At 38.2% G+C, this 10212-nt stretch overlaps 1 protein-coding gene across 3 annotated transcripts in view; it reads right to left on the bottom strand.

Annotated features, from left to right (window-relative positions):
- The window catches only part of scai (suppressor of cancer cell invasion), a 72357-nt gene extending 63173 nt beyond the window's left edge, over positions 1-9184 (bottom strand). For all 3 annotated transcript variants that reach the window (XR_009802455.1, XM_061876876.1, XM_061876877.1), the window contains exon 1: positions 8927-9184. The gene's annotated coding sequence lies outside the window, so the exon portion shown is untranslated. The remainder of the gene's footprint in view (positions 1-8926) is intronic.
- Positions 9185-10212: the final 1028 nt, after the last annotated feature.

Here is a 10212-nt window from a genome sequence, read left to right on the forward strand (position 1 = left end):
TCGCACCACAGCTAACGTTACCCATGCTGCTACCTCTCTGCTCTGCGAGGGCGTGTAGTAGAGATGCCCGGATAGGCAATTATATAGATGCCCGTATAGGCAATTATATAATCCGCAACCACATCACCAAAGTCGTCATCCACCCGCCGTCCACCCGAACCAACAGTTTATCAGGACCGTACCCGCCCGCCAACCCCCCGCTGAAATACATCAGAGGTCGGCCGCCTTTACCACACACAGAGCTATTTAAACCTGTTTCACAGAGTAATGAAGACAATTGGAGCCGCTAACGTTCCCGCGACTATCCAATTGCGTTCATTCTGATGACAAGAATATGGGCGTGCTGTGAAGCCATTGCCTTAGACACCTTCAACAACATGTACGAACCGATTGTTGGTCCGGCAACATGTTGTGTGCAGCTTCCGCAATTACACGTACAAGATTGAAAGGCATACTGGGTGACACAGAGTACACTGATGGTTGTGATATAAACAACTTTGACACTTACTAATATGCGCCACGCTGTGAAGCCACACAATACAAGATTGACAAACACATTTCGGGAGAACATCCTCACAGTAACACAACATAAACGCAACACAACAAATACCCAGATTTCTTTGTATCCGTGACACTTCCTGAATATATTTTACACCCCCGCGCCCCAACCCCGCCCACATTACCGAAGCACGGGGAAGGGGGGGGGTTGCCACTAGCGGGGTGTATAAAATAGTCAGGGTGTGTCATAATACAAAGGATTATGGGTATTTGTTGTGTTGCGTTTATGTTGTGTTACTGGGAGGATGTACTCCCGAAATGTGTTTGTCAATCTTGTTTGGTGTGGCTTCACAGCGTGGCGCATCTTACTAAGAGTGTTAAAATTGTTTATATCACAACCATTAGTGTACTCTGTGTCACCCAGTATGCCTTGCAGTTGTGTGCGTGTCTGCGGAAGCCACACACAACATGACGCTGGACTGACAAGTAGATCATACATGTAGAAGGCGACAAAGCCAATGGCTTCATAGCACGCCCTAATACTTATTATCCGAGGGGAATGCCGGCAGTCATTCAAGAAAATAATAGTGTCTTGTACTGTCTTCTTCGCTTTATGACGCGGGTCTTAAATGGCTCTTTGAATGGCAAAGGATACCAATCCCAGAACCATGATTTTAGGGTGTCCTGAAGAATTTGGAGGTAATCCTCCTTTTTCATTGTCCGATTTACTCTCTGTAAAGCACCAGTTTCATTGGCAGCAAAACAGGCCGAGAGCATAATACTACCACCACCATGCTTGACAGTAGGTTTGGTGTTCCTGGATTTAAAGGCCTCACATTTTCTCCTCCAAACATATTGGGGCCAAAAAGCAAAATTTTTTATCTGACCAAAGAACTTTCCTCCAGAAGGTCTTATCTTTGTCCATTTGATGTGACGTGTGGACAATGCTGAAGAAACAAGTCAATGTCAGAAAACCAACAAATTTAGCTGGATTACACCAATTTTGTCAAGAGTAGTGGTCAAAAATTTAACCAGAAGCTTGTGGGTGGCTACCAAAAGCGCCTTAATGGAGTGAAACTTGCCAAGAGACATCCGTCCATCCATCCATTTTCTACTGCTTATTCCCTTTACATTTGACCTAGCAGATTTGTCACATTTTCAGCAGACCCATAATAAAGTAACCAAAGTTCACGAATGTTTTTGTGACCAACAAATATGTGCTCCAATCACTATGTCACAAAAAAATAAGAGTTGTAGAAATGATTGGAAACTCAAGACAGCCATGACATTATGTCCTTTACAAGTGTATGTAAACTTCTGATCACGACTAAAACTGCAAAAGTGATATATAATAACTGGACAAATTCAAGTTGATTTGCAAACCTTGAAATTATGAACTTTAAAGTACAATATAAGCAGGGTTTCCCACACATTCATTTATTTGTGGCGGCCCGCCACGAAACAATTACAGCCGTCACAAATTTTAAAAAAATAAAAATAAAAAATAAAAATTTTAACTTTTTTTTTTTTTTTTTTCCGGCTTTTGAATCGCTCGCCCACTCACAAAAGCAATGGGACTCTGTCTGTGAATGGAGCTTGTAGTTACATATTATATAAATATTATATAAATATGTATATAAATATGTACATAAAGTGTTGTAATTATATTCCAACTCCGCATGCTTCTTGGTCATCGCCGCCGCCTCACCATAAACCCCCCACCCCCCGCCGCTGCTCGACCACACCACCACAAATAGATGCCTGACCTGTGGGAAACACTGATAAGTGTAACTTATGGCTTCGTAACATGTTGAGAAAGGACAGCAGACACATAGTACTTTACCTGAACACAGCCTTGTCTGTCTTTAAAACACATTTGTCGTAAAGACACCCTAATGACCAACATCTCACATCCGGCCTTCACAATAAAAGCGCTGCACATTAAATCCGGTCTTACAAAATAAAGGTCTCATTAAAATAGCTTTCACCAGCATGTTTCTCACACATTCTGTGTGTTCTGTAACTATTTTGATTTTGCTGTGATAATTATAACAATATTGTGGGGGGTATGTTTTATATTGTTCAATTCGTCACTTAACATTTTATTTACATTATTGAAATATTCAAATTACAATAGAGTTCAACAAGCATGTCAGAAAATCTGTAATAATGAAAATGCTTTGGTTTTAAACACAATGTGTATGCTTACTAGGGCTGTGAATCTTTGGGTGTCCCACGATTCGATTCAATATCAAATCTTTGGGCCACGATTCGATAATATATCGATTTTTTCGATTTGACTCGATTCTCGATTCAAAAACGATTTTTTTCCCCGATATACAAGGATTCTGTATTCATTCAATACATAGGATTTCAGCAGAATCTACCCCAGTCTGCTGACATGCAAGCAGAGTAGTAGTACTTTGTAAAAAGCTTTTGTAATTGTAAAGTTTGCTGTTACTGTTAGTCTGACATGGTAGTTTACTAGCTACAGTCGTGTTGGCTAGCTCAAATGATGAGCGATTTTGTTACGTGTGCAGGAGGGAGTCGACGGCACAGACACAAGGGGGCAGTAAAACTCTATGATTTATTTATATATATATATATATATATATATTAGGGCTGTGAATCTTTGGGTGTCCCACGATTCGATTCAATATCGATTCTTGGGGTCACGATTCGATAATATATTGATTTTTTCGATTCGATTCGATTCGATTCTCAAAACAAAAATGATATTTTTTCGATTCAAAACGATTCTGTATTCATTCAATACATAGGATTTCAGCAGGATCTACCCCATTCTGCTGACATGCTAGCAGAGTAGTAGATTTGAAAAAAAATAAAATAAAAGCTTTTATAACTGTAAAGGACAATGTTTTATCAAGTGATTGCAATAATGTAAATATGTTTTAACTATTAAGGGAACCAAAAATATGACTTATTTTATCTTTGTGAAAATATTGGACACAGTGTAATGTCAAGCTTATGAGATGCGATGCAAGTGTAAGCCACTGTGACACTATTGTTCTTTTTTATTATTTTTATAAATGTCTAATGATAATGTCAATGAGGGATTTTTAATCACTGCTATGCTGAAATTATAACTAATATTGATACTGTTGTTGATGATATTAATTTTTGTTTCAATACTTTTGGTTTGTTCTGTGTCGTGTTTGTGTCTCCTCTAAAGTGCTATGTTTATTGCAGTTCTGAGTGTTGCTGGGTCAGGTTTGGTTTTGGAATTGGATTGCATTGTTATGGTATAGCTGTGTGGATTGTTTGTTGGATTGATTAAAAAAATAAAAAATTTAAAAAATTACAACAAAAAAATTGATTTTTTAAAAATTAAAATCGATTCTGAATCGCACAACATAAACGATTCGATTCGTATTCAAATCGATTTTTTCCCACACTCCTAATGCTTACCCTTTTTAGTACCGATTTGGTACTGTATCGGTAAAAATTAAATGATACGATCCCTAGTGATAATGTTGAGACTCACCCATCCAACTTGTCTCAAAAAAGGTTCTCATTTGGCACTGTGGAGTCATTTCAGATTCTAGCATTGTCTCAATCCTGTAAAATGCAACACTATACCTACCAAAACTCCAGGGGACACAAGGAAAGCACAATATTTTTTTATTTTGTTGTTATGCTTAAAAGTCATACTAGCAATAGGAAAAGTTTCTGCAGCTTAGACTATTTGAATGGCCAATTGAATTTTCTTTTTTTTTGTTTTATTATGTTCATCCTTTCAATAAACATTTTGTGAAAAAAATCCTGCCAGAAAAATCGCGATTTGACTGAAAAGTTGATACCAATAATGAAAAAAAATGCAAAGATGTGTCTTTAAAAATATGTTTTAGCCTTTTTTTGGGGGGGGGCCTATTTCATTACAAATTACATGATGACATCACACTACCACCATACTTACAGAATATTGGGAATGGTCTTCTTTTTTGAATATATACCGTATTTTTCGGACTATAAGTCACAGTTTTTTTCATAGTTTGGCCAGGGGTGCGATTTATACTCAGGAGCGACTTATGTGTGAAATTATTAACACATTACCGTAAATTATCAAATAATATTATTTAGCTCATTCACGTAAGACACTAGACGTGTAAGATTTAATCGGATTTAGCGATTAGGAGTGACAGATTGTTTGGTAAACGTATAGCATGTTCTATATGTTATAGTTATTTGAATGACTCTTACATACCAGGCACCTTCTCAGTTGGTTATTTATGCGTTATATAACGTACACTTATTCAGCCTGTTGTTCACTATTTATTTATTCGAAATTGCCTTTCAGATGTCTATTCTTGGTGTTGGGTTTTATCAAATACATTTCCCCAAAAAATGTGACTTATACTCCAGTATACACATACATACATACATATATAGATTCATACATACACATACATAAATATATGTATACATATATACATAAATATGTATATATACACACACACAGACATACATATACACACACATTGTAAATATACATACATTAACACATATATATATATACATACTCACATATATAAATACACATACATATTACACACATATATAAATATATACATACATACATATATAGATTCATACATACACATACATAAATATATGTATACATATATACATAGATATGTATATATACACACACACAGACATACATACATATACACACACATTGTAAATATACATACATTAACACATATATATACATACACACATATATAAATACACATACATATTACACACATATATAAATATATACATACATACACATATATATACATACACAAATATATATACACGCCCCGTTTCCATATGAGTTGGGAAATTGTTTTAGATGTAAATATAAACGGAACACTATGATTTGCAAATCATTTTCAACCCATATTCAGTTGAATATGCTACAAAGACAACGTATTTGATGTTCAAACTGATAAACATATTTTTTTTTGCAATGAATCATTAACTTTAGAATTTGATGCCAGCAACATGTGACAAAGTATTTGGGAAAAGTGGCAATAAATACTGCTAAAGTTGAGAAATACTCATCAAACACTTATTTGGAACATCCCACAGGTGTGCAGGCTAATTGGGAACAGGTGGGTGCCATGATTGGGTATAAAAGCAGCTTCCATGAAATGCTAAGTAATTCACAAACAAGGATGGGGCGAGGGTCACCACTTTGTAAGCAAATTGTCGAACAGTTTTAGAACAACATTTCTCAACGAACTATTGCAAAGAAATTTAGGGATTTTACCATCTACAGTCCGTAAAATAATCAAAAGGTTAAAAAAATCTGGAGAAATCACTGCACGTAAGCGATGATATTACAGACCTTTGATCCCTCAGGCGATACTGCATCAAAAACAGACATCGGTGTGTAAAGGATATCACCACATGGGCTCAGGGACACTTCATAAAACCACTGTCAGTAACTACAGTTGGTTGCCACATCTGTAAGTGCAAATTAAAACTCTGCTATGCAAAGCGAAACCCATTTATCAACAACTCCAAGGAACGCCGCTGGCTTCTCTGGGCCCGAGCTCATCTAAGATGGACTGATGCAAAGTGAAAAAGTATTCTGTGGTCTGACGAGTCCACATTTCAAATTATTATTGGAAACTGTGGACGTGGTCTCCTCCGGAACAAAGAGGAAAATAACCATCCGGATTGTTATAGGCGCAAAGTTCAAAAGCCAGCATCTGTGATGGTATGGGGGTGTATTAGTGCCCAAGGCATGGGTAACTTGCACATCTGTGAAGGCACCATTAATGCTGAATGGTCCATACAGGTTTTGGAGCAACATATGTTGTGATCCAAGCAACGTTATCATGGACGCACGCCGCAGCTTATTTCAGCAAAACAATGGCAAGCCATGTGTTACAACAGCGGGCTTCGTAGTAAAAGAGTGCGGGTACTTTCCTGGCCCGCCTGCAGTCCAGACCTGTTTCCCATCGAAAACGTGTGGCGCATTATGAAGCGTGAAATACGACAGCGGAGACCCCGGACTGTTGAACGACTAAAGCTCTACATAAAACAAGAAGGAGAAAGAATTCCACTTTTAAAGCTTCAACAATTAGTTTCCTCAGTTCCCAAACGTTTATTGAGTGTTGTAAAAAAAAAAAAAAAGTGATGTAACACAGTAGTGAACATGCTCTTTCCCAACTACTTTGGCACGTATTGTAGCCAAGAAATTCTAAGTTAATTATTATTTGCAAAAAAACATTACTTTTATTAGTTTGAACATGAAATATCTTGTCTTTGTAGTGCATTCAATTGAAGATGGGTTGAAAATGATTTGCAAATCATTGTATTCCGTTGTGAATGTTGTCTGTCTATCTGTGTTGGCGCTGCGATGAGGTGGCGACTTGTCCAGGGTGTACCCCGCCTTCCGCCCGATTGTAGCTGAGATAGGCGCCAGCGCCCCCCGCGACCCCGTAAGGGAATAAGCGGTAGAAAATGGATGGATGGATGGATGTATTCCGTTTATATTTACATCTGACACAATTTCCCAACTCATATGGAAACGGGTTTTGTATACAGTGGGGCAAAAAAGTATTTAGTGAGCCACTGTTTGTGCAAGTTCTCCCACTTAAAATGATGACAGAGGTCTGTAATTTTCATCATAGGTACCCTTCAACTGTGAGAGACAGAATGTGAAAAAAAATCCAGGAATTCACATTGTAGGAATTTTAAAGAATTTATTTGTAAATTATGGTGGAAAATAAGTATTTGGTCAACCATTCAAATCTCTCACTGATGGAAGGAGGTTTTGGCTCAAAATCTCACGATACATGGCCCCATTCATTCTTTCCTTGACACGGATCAATTGTCCTGTCCCCTTAGCAGAAAAACAGCCCCAAAGCATGATGTTTCCACCCCCATGCTTCACAGTAGGTGTGGTGTTCTTGGGATGCAACTCAGTATTCTTCTTCCTCCAAACACGATGAGTTGAGTTTATACCAAAATGGATACATGGATGATACAGCAGACGATTGGGAGAATGTCATGTGGTCAGATGAAACCAAAATAGAACTTTTTGGTATAAACTCAAATGGTCGTGTTTGGAGGAAGAAGAATACTGAGTTGCATCCCAAGAACACCACACCTACTGCGAAGCATGGGGGTGGAAACATCATGCTTTGGGGCTGTTTTTCTGCTAAGGGGACAGGACGATTGATCCGTGTTAAGGAAATAATGAATGGGGCCATGTATCGTGAGATTTTGAGCCAAAACCTCCTTCCATCAGAGAGAGCTATGAATGGTTGACCAAATACTTATTTTCCACCATAATTTACATTTAAATTGTTTAAAATTCCTACAATGTGAATTCCTGGATTTTTTTTCACATTCTATCTCTCACAGTTGAAGTGTACCTATGATGAAAATTACAGACCTCTGTCATCATTTTAAGTGGGAGAACTTGCACAATCGGTGGCTGACTAAATACTTTTTTGCCCCAGCGTGTATATATATATATATATATATATATATATATATATGTATATATATATATATATATATATATATAGATAGATAGATAGATAGATAGGGTGACAAGCTCTGCCATCCGGGAGGAACTCAAAGTAAAGCCGCTGCTCCTTCACATCGAGAGGAGCCAGATGAGGTGGTTCGGGCATCTGGTCAGGATGCCACCCGAACGCCTCCCTAGGGAGGTGTTTAGGGCACGTCCAACCGGTAGGAGGCCACGGGGAAGACCCAGGACACGTTGGGAAGACTATGTCTCCCGGCTGGCCTGGGAACGCCTCGGGATCCCCCGGGAAGAGCTAGACGAAGTGGCTGGGGAAAGGGAAGTCTGGGTTTCCCTGCTTAGGCTGTTGCCCCCGCGACCCGACCTCGGATAAGCGGAAGATGATGGATGGATATATATATATATATATATATATATATATATATATATATATATATATATATACATACACACACACAAACACATGTTGTGGCTGGGGGATGTCACCAAGGTAAATGTACCCTATATCTTTTGTACACCTGTGATACACCTGTCATTTCTTAGTACCACAATACTTTATGAATATGTAATGTTATTGATTTGCCAGCTTTTCATCCCATAGTTCTTATTAACAAAACAAAAGTCTCCTCAGTATGAGCCTTTGCAGTGCAATAGCTTTTCTTCAACGGAATAAAGCAAACCAGACAATACAAACACGCATCTGTTTACCTGCCTAAACCACCACATATATGCCACATGCACACTTTAACACAAGGAAACATTTAAGATAACATTTATTGGAAGACGACTGACGTTATCTTCAATTGTCAACAATGAGATGGTGGCGCAAACACAATTAACATCGTGATGACAATTTAATGTGTGTCTTTGTTTCAATGGCAGTACTTACTTGAGTGAATAATTGTGCCTTACCTTGTCGGCCCGTTTCAAAGATGGACAATATGCTCGCTGTTGGTCTGGATTCAGCACAAAGGAGAAATATGATTATTGTATCGCTGCATCGTGATGCTTATTCATGACAGCGACTTAGAACCGACAGAGCAGAACGAGACGAGCTCATTTTCGACATCAAACAAGCTAAATCGACTTTACTGTCTACAAAGCGGTTGGGCAGCTAGCTATATCCGGGTGAACCTTTTCAGAGTAAAAGCATCGATTCATGAGAATCCGGTATCCGAGACTATCACGACTACATACATTTAGTCCAGTTGCTAAAAGACCTATAGTGCGGAGGTGTCCAAAATGTGGCCCATGGGCCAATTGCAGCCCTCAGTTTGTTTTTTAATGGCCTGCTGCTCATTAAAACAATACTATTAAAAAGAAAAAGTGGAATAAAAGAGGAACCAGGTGAAATGTAACGAGAAAATGCTGCAGTGTTGACTCTAATAACACAAAGCTATCATTGAGCTATTTTTTTTAAATCAAAGTCGTTATTGCTAAAAAATATATATATATATAAATCAAAACATTTGATTGGCTCCAATTACTTCACATTGAAAACTCCACTTAAACAAATTTTTATATTACAAACCCCGTTTCCATATGAGTTGGCAAATTGTGTTAGATGTAAATCCAAACGGATATATTCAATTGAATGCACTAAAAAGACAAGATATTTGATTAAACTTGATTTTTTTTGCAAATAATAATTAACTTAGAATTTCAAGGCTGCAACATGTCCCAAAGTAGTTGGGAAAGGGCATGTTCACCACTGTTATATCACCTTTACTTTTAACAACACTCAATAAAAGTTTGGCAACTGAGGAAACTATTTATTGAAGCTTTGAAAGTGGAATTCTTTACCATTCTTGTTTTATGTAGCGCTTCAGTCGTTCAACAGTCTGGGGTCTCCGCTGTCGTATTTTACGCTTCATAATGCGTCACACATTTTCGATGGGAGACAGGTCTGGACTGCAGGTGGGCCAGGAAAGTACCCGCACTCTTTTACTACGAAGCCACACTGTTGTAACACATGGCTTGGCATTGTCTTGCTGAAATAAGCAGGGGCATCCATGATAACGTTGCTTGGATCACAACATATGTTGCTCCAAAACCTGTATGGACCTTTCAGCATTAATGGTGCCTTCACAGATGTGCAAGTTACCCATGCCTTGGGCACTAATACACCCCCATACCATCACGGATGCTGGCTTTTGAACTTTGCGCCTATAACGAGCTGGATGGTTATTTTTCTCTTT

The sequence above is a fragment of the Nerophis ophidion genome, linkage group LG17, assembly GCF_033978795.1.
Source record: "Nerophis ophidion isolate RoL-2023_Sa linkage group LG17, RoL_Noph_v1.0, whole genome shotgun sequence".
In the NCBI taxonomy this organism is placed as follows: Eukaryota; Metazoa; Chordata; class Actinopteri; order Syngnathiformes; family Syngnathidae; genus Nerophis; species Nerophis ophidion.